The 14,756-nt window shown below is 38.1% G+C and overlaps 1 long non-coding RNA gene across 1 annotated transcript in view; it reads left to right on the top strand.

The window, feature by feature from the left end:
* Positions 1-14,756, top strand: part of LOC102899776 — a 110,640-nt gene that overhangs the window by 20,518 nt on the left and 75,366 nt on the right. The window contains exons 2-3 of the long non-coding RNA XR_006594466.1: positions 1,991-2,048; positions 2,382-2,662. This is a non-coding gene — a long non-coding RNA (uncharacterized LOC102899776). The remainder of the gene's footprint in view (positions 1-1,990; positions 2,049-2,381; positions 2,663-14,756) is intronic.

Raw genomic sequence — 14,756 nt, 5'->3', positions numbered from 1 at the left:
GGAAAAGCCCAGCCCAGCCATAACGCTTTACTTTAAGAATTTGGAGGACTGAAGTGGTTGGGGACAAGGTAATAATCATAGATGGGAGACAAAGATCATGATCAGAAAGTTTGAAAAAAGATACAAAGTATGTAAATATATAATGAATATTAATGTTACATATTGTTAGATGCACAGAAAATTATACAAACATGTATGGGATTGTGTACATGCACTACAGGAAAACCATTATCCTGGGGGAAAGGGGAGAGGACAGAGATGAGCTATGGCAGGATTTTGCCCTTATTCTCCCCAAATTATATTGGAAGTGAATATTTTGAAAGCAGTGACAAGACTCTGACTTCCAGGTCCCAGGACCCCAGTGGGGCCTCTGAGAGCTCCATTACTCTTGGCTTCTCAGAAGGATCTTGGGTGTAAGGTTGGCTCACCTTGCTCTTCCCTCCTGGAATTGTCAAGATGTGCCTAAAACCCAATTATTGTATATTTTAGAAACCATGGATTCTGACTTATATATTTTCTCTTAAGGAGAATGGTGTGGTATGTATGTGTGTGTGTGTGTATATATATATATATATATATATATATATATATATATATATACACATATATATTTAGTGTAATATTTTAATAAGTCACCTTGTTGGTCAATTTATGACCCATATACAGGGGAGGGAGGATGATAATAGCCTTGGGAAAAGTTTATATTGAGCAGGGAGTAGAATGTGTTAGGGAAAATCCAATAAAGCATGTGGGCGCATAGTGAAAGTGGGTTAGGTTGCATGGGAAGGGTTTTTACTAGTTATAATAAGGACTCTATCCCTATTCACACTTTTCCAGACCGGTGGTTCTCAGAATGTGGTCCCTAACTCACAACCTCAGCATCACCCAGGCCCCACCCCAGACCCAATGAATCAAAACCTTAGGGGCTGGTGCCATCAATCTGTGTTTTATAAGCCCTCTAGGTGATTCTAAGACACACTGAAGTTTGGTAGCCACTTCTGTAGACTCAATTCTTGTTTCCTGTAATGAAGACGGGTCATTAAAAATCATTACCACCATTCAGTTCAACCAAAAAGAAGAAATGGGAGAACAAAGAGGGTCATCCAAACCCAAGTGAAAGACAGGCTTAAACTAATCCTTGAAGTGTACAATTATAGAATGCTGACAGTTGACAAAATTAAGCATAATGATTTAAATTTATAGAGAAACCTAAAATTAAGAAAAAGAACTAAGATAATGCTAAAATTAAAATGCAATAAAATAAACTGAAGGTTAAAAATAGAATAAGGGGGAAATAAGTAAAACTTTCTATAAAAATAACATCTGCCCTATATATCCTTCATATCATATCAGACACTATTCTAAGAAAGGTTACTCTTCTAACTCATTTAATTCTCTCAATAATGTCATGAGACAGGACCATTACTATTTCTATTTTATAGCAAGGAAAGGAAGGCACAGAAAGAGTAGGTACTTTGCCCAGAGTCACACAGCTTGGTAGGTAAAGTGAAGAGCAGAAATCCAGCTAGGAGAGCAATGAAGAACATACCTATTAAGAGAGCCTAGATTAGAAATAAAAATAAAGCCTATGAGTTTAAAATGAAAGGTCAAGAAGTAGGAGAAGGTGGGAAACAGAGAAGAAGCAAAGACAAACAAGGTCTTTGATGGAGTGTGGAGGTGAGTGCTTTCCCAGCATCAGGGCATCAAGGCAGAGGGCTCTTCTGTGAAGAAGCGGGTGGAGAGCCTGGCCCACCTTCATCGCTTCCCTTTCATTTTACCCCCTCTCAGGACCTCTCCCCTCTCCACCGAAGCTAGAAGCAGATCTTCTCAGACCAACAGATATCCCTACAGTACAAATACCATATCTGTTACAGGGCCAGGACCTCATTTGGTCTTTTTTAGTAAAAGTAGAAAACCTTTGGTATGTCCTGGTTAATTGGGAGTTAATTTGCTGTATATTAGTTGAAAATTTTGTTTTGTCTGAATCTAGGATATGATGGCTTCAGTATTTCTGAAGACACAGAATTTCCACTAATCATTCAGCAGAGGTAAGAACCCTAAGCTCATTGAAATAACTGCTACTATTATCTGGGTTTAAGGACAATTTAAATGGCTTTTTGTAAAAATTATTTTTGAGAGACAGAGCGTGAGTGGGGGAGAGGCAGAGAGAGAGGGGGACACAGAATCCGAAGCAGGCTCTAGGCTCTGAGCTGGCAGCACAGAGCCCGCCACAGGGCTCGAACCCACAAACCGGGAGATCATGACCTGACTGAGCAGAAGTCGTCTGAGCCACCCAGGCATTCCTAAATGGCTTTTTGTATTTTAAGTTTTGTTACGTGTTTTTCCCCCTTCTCCTTTCTTACTCTGATTCTTCAATGAAGAGGAGCTATTATGAAGTTCCAAGAACAAGGACAGAATATCAGGGCAGCTCACATCCCAGCAATCCACCAGTCTTGGAGCGACTGAATGAGGAGGCATCCAGATGTGTCCTGGGTGCAGACCTAAGATGACCTGCCTAAAGCTATAGCTAATAAGAAGTAGTTGCTTGAAAGCTGGTGGGAAGTTTCATTGTTTGCTCTCCTCTCTAGGAGACCAAAGAGAGGTGAAGTCTTTCCTGAGCACAGATGATCGAAGCTGGGTGAAACACTCAGTCAAATTAGAGGTAAAACTGCAATTGGGGGCAGCCATATCTTTGGAGTGTAAAACTGGTACTTGTACTACTTTTGAAAAAAAAAATGTTTAGAATTAGTATTCCCTTCTAAGGTAGAAAAAAGAAATGTTGAGAATCATAAAACTGAAAGGGAAAGATAAATTGTGCAATATTAATATGATTCAGTGTATACATTTTAGTTAATGAATAACACTTTGATTATATAATATCTATATAGAGTATAAAGAATTTAAAACTACCAACAAATACACTGTTGAGATGAATTTTTCCTCTCGCTCCTATTCTCTGGTCCTCTGGGTTTTTCCACTCAGGAGGCAACCAAATATATATTACTAAATTTTGTTCAAAGATTTTTTTTTACGATTTTTTAAAATACTTTTTAAATACTTTTTTTAAATGTATGTATGTATGTGTGTATGTGTGTAATCTCTACACCCAACATGAGGCTCAAACTCACCACCCCAAGATCAAGGGTTGCATGCTCTTCCAACTGAGCCAGCCAGGTGCCCCTAGTTCAATGATATTTAAATGTTTTGAGTTGTTGATCGATTATTTTATATTTAATTTTATATTGGGAAAGGGGCTACATTATGGATTGCCTTATGACAAATTTCCTGGGCATTAGCCTATACTTGGCAAATGCCAACAAACAACCTTTCCTCTGCATTAGCACAGAAGGACCAATGTTTCCTCTGAAATAGAATTTTCTAGATCTTGGGATAGACATATGGGTAGAATCTGGAATGTCTTTTGCTATTATATACAGCTTGTCAAAGGGATTTTTAATAAAATACATTGGAAGTTGCCACAGGATCACCCTTTTTTTTTTTTTTCTTTCTTTCTGGATATGTGTGCTGTTGTGTCTACAGTTACCAGTGTTGGTACACCTGGACTGGATACTAATTCCTGGACAATTAGGCTTAAGGGTAACAATGTTAGATGTAAGATCCCCACGCTGACCCTAAGCTTTGTGGTTCCTTTTGGGGCATTTGTGATAGACTATTCTAATGGTTTGCCAAGAAAAAGACTATAATAGTTATCTCTTGTTGTGTAACTATTTATCCTAAATGTGGTGGTTTAAAACAATAACACTCATTATGGTACAGTTACTGTGACTAAAGGAATCCAGGGGCCTCTGGTTCAGGGTCTTTCACAGGTTTGCAGTTAAGGGGTTGGCTGGGGCTGCAGTTCTCTCCAGGTGTTTCTGTGGGAAGATGTGCTTCCACACTCATTCATGTGGCTGTTGGTCGGAGACCTCAGTTCTCAGCCACACGAGACACTTCAGAGTGTAGCTCACAGCATGGCAGCCAATTCCCTAAGAACAAGCAAGTAGGAGAACCAGACGGGGTCCTCAACACAGAGTTTATAATATTTTAGAATTCAGTCTTGGAAATTAAATTACATGCCATCCCCTCTATTCTATTCTGTTTGGTTCTATTTCTTGAAGACAGGTCAATAAATCCAACCCATACTCAAAGGGAGGGGACGACATAAGAGCAGATTAGCAGTATACTGGGATCCTTGGAAGCTATAACAGAGGGCGCCCACCACAAAGACACCTTACTATAATTGCCTGCTCATTTAAAACCTGTTTCCTTCTTTGTTCCTTTCTTTAACCTGTCTATTCTATAAAAACAAGGGCTGTGTCTCTTTTGTTTACTATCCTAGCAAATGTGTACTCATATATAGTCAATAAATATTTGTTTAATGAACAGGTTAAAGGATAAATTTTAAAAGTAGTTGTGGTCATAATTCTTGTACAAGTTAGTATCTGTCAAATTTTTGTTTAACTCATTAATTAATGAGAAATGAGAGCTCATATATTTATTATCAGATAAGGAATGCTGAGATGATTTTTACAAATGGGTGCAAACTGGCAAAACTGGTCAGTATTCACAGGACAATAATCAATGGCATTCCACTGGACAAAATTTGTGTTCCTATGGACAGAAATTATTCTCGTTACTAATAGTTTTCTACAATTAACTTGTATCTTTACTGTGTTGTAAAATAATATAGTCAAAGGCAAAGGCAGAAAAAACCTGTATTAGTGAACTAGATGGTGTGTTCACTAAGTTTCAAAATCTGCCAGAATTGTTTCGTACAAACCAGTGGTACAAGACAGAGAAAATGCACCCCAAAGAAAGGCCAGGCAAGAGGATAATCTTAGCTCTTTTCTCTTCAAATTCATGTAAGCAGTTATGACACTTAACTGGGGACTTAATGTTCCTTGATTGTTAAGGAATAGGATTTCATAAACACATTAGAGAGTATAAACATAGAGAGTAAAACCAAACCATTTCAATGCTTCAAGGATTGAAGGGGTCGTATAGTAGATTCCAAGGTCTGTGAGATCCAGGGTTCTGTTTGTCCACAATTGCCAAATGTAGGTGGATCAGCTACATAAAAATCTTCTTGGTGGGGGAGTGTGTGTATCAGGGTGCAATGTCTTTGTCAAAAATTTTACTCATGGGCTCTATCCTAGACATACTGAATCTACATGTATTACAATGAAGCCTGAATAATCTTATTTAAAGGTACTCCTCAGATCATTCTATGTGACCGATTTTATTATGCACTGGTGTAGATTACTTCTCATTGAAGGCATTCATGGTTCTGTGGCTATGACCAAAATGCATCTTAAGAATTTTGGGAGCCTTTGAATCTACCATAGAGATGTTATAGATGCCTTTCCCTTTGAGTTTCTCCAGGTGAATATGGGAATAAAGATCCTTAGAAAACATATTATGCTATCAATTTAGCTGTAAAATCACTACAGGAAAAAAAAAAAAAGAAAAGAAAAAGAAAACAACAAGAGGTGCAACTACAAGTCTCTGCCTATATCCTCAAACCATAGACCATGGTATACACTTAACTAATTTTCATAGCCTCAGTAAAAAGCCTTTTGTTGATAGTATCAATCCATGGAAATTTCAATAGATATTTGCAGAATGCCCTCCTAGGTTCTACTGGAATAAGAGAAAGACAATTATTTACATTTTTTTTCTACCATGCAGATTTTGCTGAATCATTTCAGTACACTTGAAAAGCTACAACTATTTGAAATTCAAATGAACATTTACCATCTGTGGTATTCATTAACATTATAATGGCATGATTTCAGACATTTCCATTGATGAATATTAGTTTTCTCAAGCTTTATACCCACTAGTTTTAATTTTGTAGTCCATAAAATGTAACAGGTAATCTGATGTAGAATATATGGTATGAATCACAGACTTTAGAAATGATCAATTCCAATATCCTTTTCAGAAATGGGAACAGTTATGGGCTGAATTGTGTCCCTGCAAATTAATATATTGAAGTCCTAACTCAGACACGATCTTTAAAGAGGTAATTAATTTAAAATGAGGTCATTAGTGGAGGGCCTGAGTGGCTCCTTTGGTTGAGCAGCTGACTTTGGCTCAGGTCATGTTCTTTTGGTTCGTGAGTTCGAGTCTGGCATCGAGCTCACTGCTGTTAGAGTGTCAGTGCAGAGCCTGCCTCAGATCCTCTCTCCCCTCTCTCCCTGCCCCTCCCCTGTTTATGTTCTCTCTCTCAAAAAATAAACATTAAAAAAATAAGGTTAATAGGGTAATTCCATATGAAATGTGTCCTTCTAGGAGGCAGTTTGGACATAGGCATTGTCCTGTGCATTTGGGCTGCTATAAGAAAGTGTCATAGACTGGGTGCTTATAAACAACAGAATTTATTTCTCACAGTTCTGGAGGCTGGGAACTCCAAGATCAGGGTGCCAACAGATTTGGTGTCTGGTGAGGACCAGCTTTCTGGTTCATAAACAGCCTGTCTTTTGGCCCTGTCCTCAATGGTGGAAGGGGCAAAGGCTCTCTGGGGTCTCTTTTATAAGGGCACTAACCCCATTCATGAAGGCAACACCATCATCACCTAATCACCTCCCCAGGTCCCCTCCTTCTAAATCATCACATTGAGGATTAGGATTTCAACATATTAATTTTGGGGATGCACATTCAGTCTATAACAGGCATATATGGAGGGAAGAGGATGTGAAGACACAGGGAGAACACAGCCATCTGCAAGTGAAGGAGAACGGACTCAGAGGTGACTACCTCTGCAGACACCTCGATGTGGGACTTGTATCTCCCAGAACTGTGAGAAAATAAATTGCTGTTGCTTAAGCCACTTTGTTATGGCAACCCTAGCAAACTAACACAGGAACTAAATTGCCCAAAATTGAAGAACAATAGCTGTATGCCTGAGACTAAAGTATCCAAGACTTCTGCCTTTCAGTTTGGTATATTTTCCTTTATGCCATGATGCTATTAATACACAAAAAAATAATTCTTAAAAAGCTTTAGTTATGCAAAATTATAGGACCATAGCAGAGTAGTTTGAAGATTGTTCTTGTTCTTCATTCACCTTGAACATTAGATGCTCTTAACAAATGTTGGATGGGGACACCTGTGTGGCTCAGTGGGTTATGCGTCTGACTCTTGGTTTTGGCTCAGGTCATGATCTCAGGGTTGTGGGATCAAGCCCTGTGTCGGTCTTCATGTTGAGTGTGGAGTCTGCTTACAGATTCTTTCTCTCTCCCCCTCTGCCTCCTCTCCCCCTCCCTCACTCTCCTTAAAATAAAAAATAAAAACAAACAACAAATTTTGGATATCTGTGTGGGGTTGAGCATTAAATGTAAAACATTTATGCTCTGAAATCCAAAGACTAAGGATTGTACCATTTCAAATATATGGGGTCTATTAAAAACTAGAAACTTTGACCCTTGTTATTATAATAATGTCATCTTTGGCATCACCTGTGCTTGCCTGTTTCTCCACTTACTTTCTTATGTATTATGTATAGTGTCTGCAAGCCCATGACGGAATCCAGCTTTTATAGTAGGGTGACAAATAGCTTTTTAGCCTGCAGTTGTAGCTGAAACCTTAAAATTTGGTGCTCAATGATTTAAGTAAAACAAAGGTTTCAAGATTCTTTGACAGAGTGAGAGGGTTTTTTTGACTACATTAGAATTTTGTTCTCTCCATACTTCATCTGTAATTTGTCTACCAACCTAAAGTAAATAACCTGAAATAATTACTGAATTCAGTTTTGTCAAGTCATTAAGATCTTTCAGGATCACAAATAATAAGCAATTGGAGGATGTGTATTGTTAAAGTAGAACCACAAGTCCTGCCACACATGTGTTAGGTAGAGTTGCCAGATAAAACACAGGATGCCCAGTGCAATATTTGGGACATGCCTGTACTAAAAAACTATTCATTATTTTACTGAAATTAGAATTTAACTGAGTTTCCTATATTTTATTTGCTAGATCTGACAACCCTAATTTTATATGATTTAATGGTAGATTGAATACCAATATTTCTCCATGTGATGAAAGACCCCAGAACTTTATTTTCCTAATGTGTGCAGAAAAGATTGTGTTAAGCATATCTGATGCTTACTTTTTCAGAACAGAGATTCATTTATTGGAGAAGCAATGATCTATATAAGAAATAGATTGTCAATTAACAATACCTTATAAAACCTACCAAACTAACCTATTTATGAAGGAAGAGCAAGTTATTGCTTATTGCATTAAGGAACATCATTATATTGACAGTGTGCTTCAGAAGCGTCTCAGGAAGGGGAAGTCAAAGGCAGGTATTTGTTGGAGTTGAAGAGTCTTGTTTAAGACAGGTCTTTCAATGTGGCAGGAGGGCTGTTGGGATTGGGCAAGGTTTATGAAATAATAGTTTAGGATTGATGGACCCAGCAAGACAGATTTTGAAGTTAGCCTTGAAGAATAAACAATCTTTGATGAGACTGATGAATGATCTATTACTCAGATGAGGGCAAGTTTAATGGCTGATTACTTGGATAAATGGATTTTCAGAAAGTTCTTGTAGCAAATAATAAACAACAAATAGTAAAAGCAACAATAACAGTAGCGAAACAAATAATTCTAACGTATTTACAGCTTCATCTTCTAAAGCAAGAATTTTGTGGAATGGGTGAGTCATGTAAACACAGACTATTCTGTGGTAAAATTATTGTAGTGTAGTCAGCTGCATAGTCATGGCTCATTGGTTCTCTAAGTGTGGTCCAAGGACCACTGGGATCCTGAGATCCTTTTAGGAGGTCAACAGAGTTGTCTCTTTTCCAGCTGCATGTCTGTGTGAGGCCAGATTTTCTGGATAAATTTTAGCCAAGACGATATATTGCAAGGATTGAATCAGATGAGAAATCTTTCTTCTATTAAATCAGACATTAGAGATTTACAAAAATGTTAATACTGCTGTTTTCATTGCCTTTTTTGGTTGTGATTATCAAGAACTATAAAGGGTCTAAGGTTTTACTCTACTTAAAAGCTAACAAATTAGCTTACCACGGTTTAATGGAGGCTGACAGGAGACAAGAGACTCCTATGTCAGAATCAAAAGATTTTATTATTCTCAGCAAAACCAGTAGCCAGAGTGTCAGTATGTTTACATCAGTTTCCCCTAGTGAGTACCAGTTCCTCAGGGTCAGCACCGACAGGCCTGGATGGATGCCTGTACACACAGTGGGTTGCAGACAGGAGAGAGAGGCTGCGTTTGGGGAACCTGCCGTTCATAGCTGGCAGTCAGCAAGTCTGCTTTTTGTCCTGGAGGGAGACCCTAGTTTACCCCACAAGGCTACTTGCTGCCCATTAAACCATGAGAAAACCTAAATAATGAGCTGTCAGAGCATTGGCTTCTTGATATACATAACAAGTTGTCTTGGAGCATGAGACATCTGTGGAGGCATGTCACTCAACAGTTATTTTTCATAAAAATATTTGTCAACATATATTGCTATTTTTTAACAAGTTAAATAGTATATAAACTTGACTCCATTTTAATTTGTAATTAGTAAATATCAATAGTTATAACCCTTTTAAAATGTGCTCTTTGGCATCCTTAATAATTTTTTTAAGACTATGGAGATGTCCTGAGACCAAAAGCTTGAAAACTACTATTGCAGATAGTTTGACTTCTCACTATTATAGTCCCTCTATTCTTTTACCCTAGTCCTAGAGACAATTTATTTATTGTTGTCAAGGAATGCCGATGGGTTTATACAGTGCATGCTCTGGAACAAGCTCTTTTTTTTCATTAATTTATTTACTTTTGAGAGAGAGCAAGGTCACGCATGCGTGAGTAGGGGAGGGGCAGAGGAGAGGGAGAGAGAGAATCCTAAGCAGGCTGTACTCTATCACACAGAGCTGGACATGGGGCTTGAACCCATGAACCATGAAATCATGACCTGGGCCAAAATCAAGAGTTGGACGCCCAACTGACTGAGCCACCCAGGCGCCCCTGGAATAAACTCTTTTAAGTGTTCCCTTGGTACCTCACCACTGCTGGTCCCCACTGTGCTGTCTGTCCCAGAGAAGGCTAGAAGTAGGTGGCTTCTGGACCCAGATGGCTCTGAGAGAGCGGAGACATTCCGCCGAAGGCCCCGCTGGCTGAATTTGCTGAGGGGCTTTTGGCTTTTTAATCCTTTGCTACTTGATGTCAGGATGGCAAGAGTCAGGCCTAAAATCGTCAGACTGACATATGCCATTAGTTAAATTTTCACTTCTTTTATTAGAAATCCTCTGAACAATTTGTTTTTTTCATTTGGGATTTCTTTGTTCTTCATGTTTATTCAGGAAATCTTCCTTTCTTTCAGGTTTGTCTGACAAGAGTCTTTGGACTTTCTTTGTTATGTATATTTATACAATATATATTTACATGTGTGGGATATATATCGCAGGACTCCTTGGCCATATTTGCATTTTGACGGCATGGGGCCTCTAAGTTGTCTTTGTTTCCTTTCTTATTTGCATTTTATTCAGACAAGACCTCCAAATTCTTATTACAAAATAGCCACTTAATGATTCCTTAGCACTGTCTAGAATATGGTCACATTGAAATGCCTCATAATTCTGAATAGTAGGCGACACCAATACAGGATGTCTACTTTCTAACTTAACACATGTCTGTAATATTTCTTTAGTAATGAGCAGATGCTACTTTTTTCAAACAAAAAGTTACACTTAATTAGAAAAATGGAAAATAGATTTTTTCAATATAATAATTATTTGGCAGCCTTAGAATTTGAATGCTTCCGCTCAAATTCAAATGGAATACAAGCCATCAGACTGAAAGTTCCTTAAATTCAGGAGTTATGTCTTATTCACCTTTCTATCCTGAATAACTAAAAAAGAGTCTGAGCACACCAGAGGTGCTCATTAAGTGTTACAGTATTAATGAGATGAATAATAACAGAAATTTATTAAGTGCTAATTTCATGAAGTCATAAAACATCCTTATGGAGTTATCTTCTTACTAGATCATTTGAACATCACTATTCAGACTTTGAAATTCCTGAACAAAATTTCTCAATAGACTTCCACCATATGTCTAGTCTATTCATTTGACTCCCTAAAACTCTTTTTTTTTGTAGAATTGTCAAATAATGGCTATTCCATGTGATTTATCCTAAATAGACCTAGGTCAATGTTATTTTTTTGTTATATATAATCTAATACAGGTAAGATAGGGCAAAGAAAACAGGTAGCTGATCCCTCAAATGAGACAACCTCATTGTGCTTCTGTATTGCTGTAAAGGGGTTGGATTTGGGGTGGAGATAAGGTACTATGATATGTTAGAGACCTACGAGGTGTTTTGTTTATATTTTGTTTCTGAACCACTCCTGTTAATCATGGACTGAAGGGAAGAGAGTGTGAATTTGGATCAGGGGTCAGAAACAAATACAGAATGCTGTAGAATTATATAGTCCTCTCCAAAAACTGAAGCAAATGGATGCACAATATTTCATATTGTGCTTGGGATTTTAAAATATATTATTTAACCCTATTTATTTTTTTTAATGTTTTTTTTAGTTTTCAGAGAGGGAGAGACAGAGTGTGAGCGGCGGAGGGGCAGAAAGAGAGAGAGAGACACACACACACAGAATTTGAAGCAGGCTCCAGGCTCTGAGCTGTCAGCACAGAGCCCGACGCAGGGCTCAAACTCACCAACCACGAGATCATGACCCGAGCCAAAGTCGGACTCTCAACCGACTAAGCCACCCAGACACCCCAATTTAACCCTATTTATAATGAGAGATGTCATCCAAGAAAAGGAAGCACTGAATCATTGATAACCATTTTGGCCAGTGACCACTTTGGTGCTGCTGGGTAACCTCTTTGTTCCACTGAAATCTTCTTTCTGGGAATAATATATTTTGTGGCTGACAACCTTTTGATTCCTAGAAATGTTCGATCCTCATCATCTCTCATCCCCAAATAAACAAACGTAGGGATATTGTCTAGGTTAAAGCAAACATCGGATACAAGTCGTGCAAGTTTCTGGGTGGCTTGAGGCAGCAGATATGCGTACAACAGTGTATTCCAAACTTTTTTCACTGCAAACCTCACTCGGAAATTTATTGAGCATCATCACACACACACACACACACACACACACACACACACACACTCCTGAAACAGAAGTTTTGTAAAGTATTATTTATCTTTGATATTTAGAATTCACACTAATGTTTTTATTTTTTAATCTATATTATCAAAGCATTGCCACAACCCACTAAATTGGCTTCCTGATACACCAAGAGAGTCCTGCCTTTAATTGGGAAACAGGAAATAATTCATATGTGAGCATGTAAAATCTTTATTTCAGTAAGGGCTGAGTAAAAAATATAAACAAGTACAATTGTCCTAGGAATGAAAACCTAGTGGAAGACAAAGCCTCAGCAATATTTTGGGAACAATTGAGGGAAATCAGAAGGAGTGCCTGAGGGTGGAATTTTATTGCTGATTAATCTAGGTTGTTTCAGAAGTAAATGCCTTCTATAACTTCTATTTACCAGGTTTCAAATCTACACATGAAACATTATTTTGATTCTTTTTAAAACGTATCATTTATCTTTTTTTGATGCCTTGTTTTTGCTAACAGTGTTTTTAAATAATCACATTTTTTTCCAGGAATGTAAATCTCATGGTTATCAAGAGATATAAAGCAATCTTTTGCCAACCCTGTCTATACATATCCCTATCTATCTAATCTATCTACATCTATCTATCTGGCATATCAAGTGATTGTAAATCTAAAAGGAAAACAGAGGAAGGGGACTAGAAATGCTGGATGGAGACAGTTGCAATTAAAATTTTTTTTAATGTTTATTTATTTTTGAGAGAAACAGAGACAGAGTATGAGCGGGGCAGGGGCAGAGAGAAAGGGAGACAGAATTTGGAGCAGGCTCCAGGCTCTGAGCAAGCTGTCAGCACAGAGCCTGACGCGGAGCTCAAACTCACAAACTACGAGATCATGACCTGAGCTGAAGTTGGACGCTTAACCAACTGAGCCACCCAGGCACCCTGAGACAATTGCAATTTTAAATAAGATCATCAGGGAGGGTCTCAGTGAGAAGGTGACATTTGTGTTAAGATCAAAGGTTTGGAGAGCAAGACACATTAATTAAGAAAAAACTCTTCAGACCAAGGGAACTGAAATGGCAAGGAACCTGATGCTGGAGCTTGTCTAGTGTGTTGGAGAAGCAGCAAGGAGGCCACTGGGGTGAGGCAGAGTGAAGAGTGAGTGAAGGAGTGAATGGTAGAAGATGACATCAGAGCAGTCACCTCAGGACAATGGTATAGGACACTGTGAGCCACAGTAATGATTTGGCTGTTACTTGGGGGCAAAACATGAAGCTAATGAAGGGTTGGAAACAGAAGAATGATAAAATTTATTTTACATTGGATAGGATCTGTGGCTCCTATATGTGGGGTGAGGGGCAGTGTGGGAGCAGGGAGACCATTTATAGTAAGCTGTGCAAAAGATGTTGGCTTGGCTAGTGGGGTAGCAGTGGAGTGGGAAGAGGTGGTAGGACTACAGATTATTTTGATGATACAGTTGGCAGCATTTGCCTACAGATTGGACATGGGCATGGGAAAGAAAGGAGTCAAGAATGACCCTGAGCATTTTGGCCTGAGTTACTGGAAGAACCCGTGTTGACCGATTGAATAATGATGAACACCTCAATGGAAAATTAGGCCACAGTGTAATTGAACTTAAACAAAAAGTGATTTTTAAAGCAGTATATTTTGTTTAGCAAACCTTTTTATCAAAGATAAGTGCACAAATCAGAAGTGTATAGCTAGAGGCATTTTCACAAAGCGAACAAAACACATCCATGTAACCAGAACCTAGATCAAGAAAGAGAATTATTACCTGCACTCAAGGAAACCCCCTGCCTGAAGTAATTATTTTTAAAAATAACTCTGTATTTGACTTGGTTAGGCCTTTTCTGCATAGCAGATGATGCTGAGCAGCAGACCACAGAGTAGGGGATATCTTCAGAAGTCAGAAGAGGAAGAGTTAAGAAACCTACCTGCAACAGTGTGACAGGAATTAGTCATCCACTTGATCTCATAAAATTCATACTGAAAAGTTCTTTCCTAATACAATGTGAGACAGACAGAAGGCAAAAATAGATACATTTTCTACATAGATGTCAAAATTAGAAAGTTCACTAAAAAGTTAGGAAAAAAAAAAGGAGCCCTGAGTTGACAAAAAAGAAACTTTAAAAAACTGAAGTTGAATATATACTAAGGTCCAATGATCTGTACTTTTAATATAAAATATTCATTATCTGGAAAGCTGGGTGAAGGCAATGATGAAAGTAAGAGGATTTACATGCTGAGTCTGAAAACAGGACTTAGAAACTATGTTATAGTTTTTCTCAGAAGTTACATATGAAAAATACTTGATCCAAAATGGGTGTGTGAGGGGCTGGAGGTAGAAAGAGAGAAATAAATGAAATTAAGTTTCTAGATAACTGTATTAGCTCCCCCGCCCCCGCAGTACTTTGGAAATAAAAATCTTAGGAAGAGAAGAGTCCTTGATTTTGGAAATAATACAGAAAATTGCTTCATTCTGATTGGAAAAACGCTGTGTAGAGACTTTATGCTGACAACACAGGAATGAATTTATGCAAATATATTTTTTCTTCTTGGGCAACATGGAAGGAAAAAGAAACATTTTATAACTCTAAGAAATGACTGGAATTTCTCAAAAGCCAATT

Source organism: Felis catus, chromosome A2, assembly GCF_018350175.1.
Source record: "Felis catus isolate Fca126 chromosome A2, F.catus_Fca126_mat1.0, whole genome shotgun sequence".
Taxonomy (NCBI): Eukaryota; Metazoa; Chordata; class Mammalia; order Carnivora; family Felidae; genus Felis; species Felis catus.
Note: the sequence above shows the minus strand (reverse complement) of the source record. Positions and strands in the feature narration are given on the sequence as shown.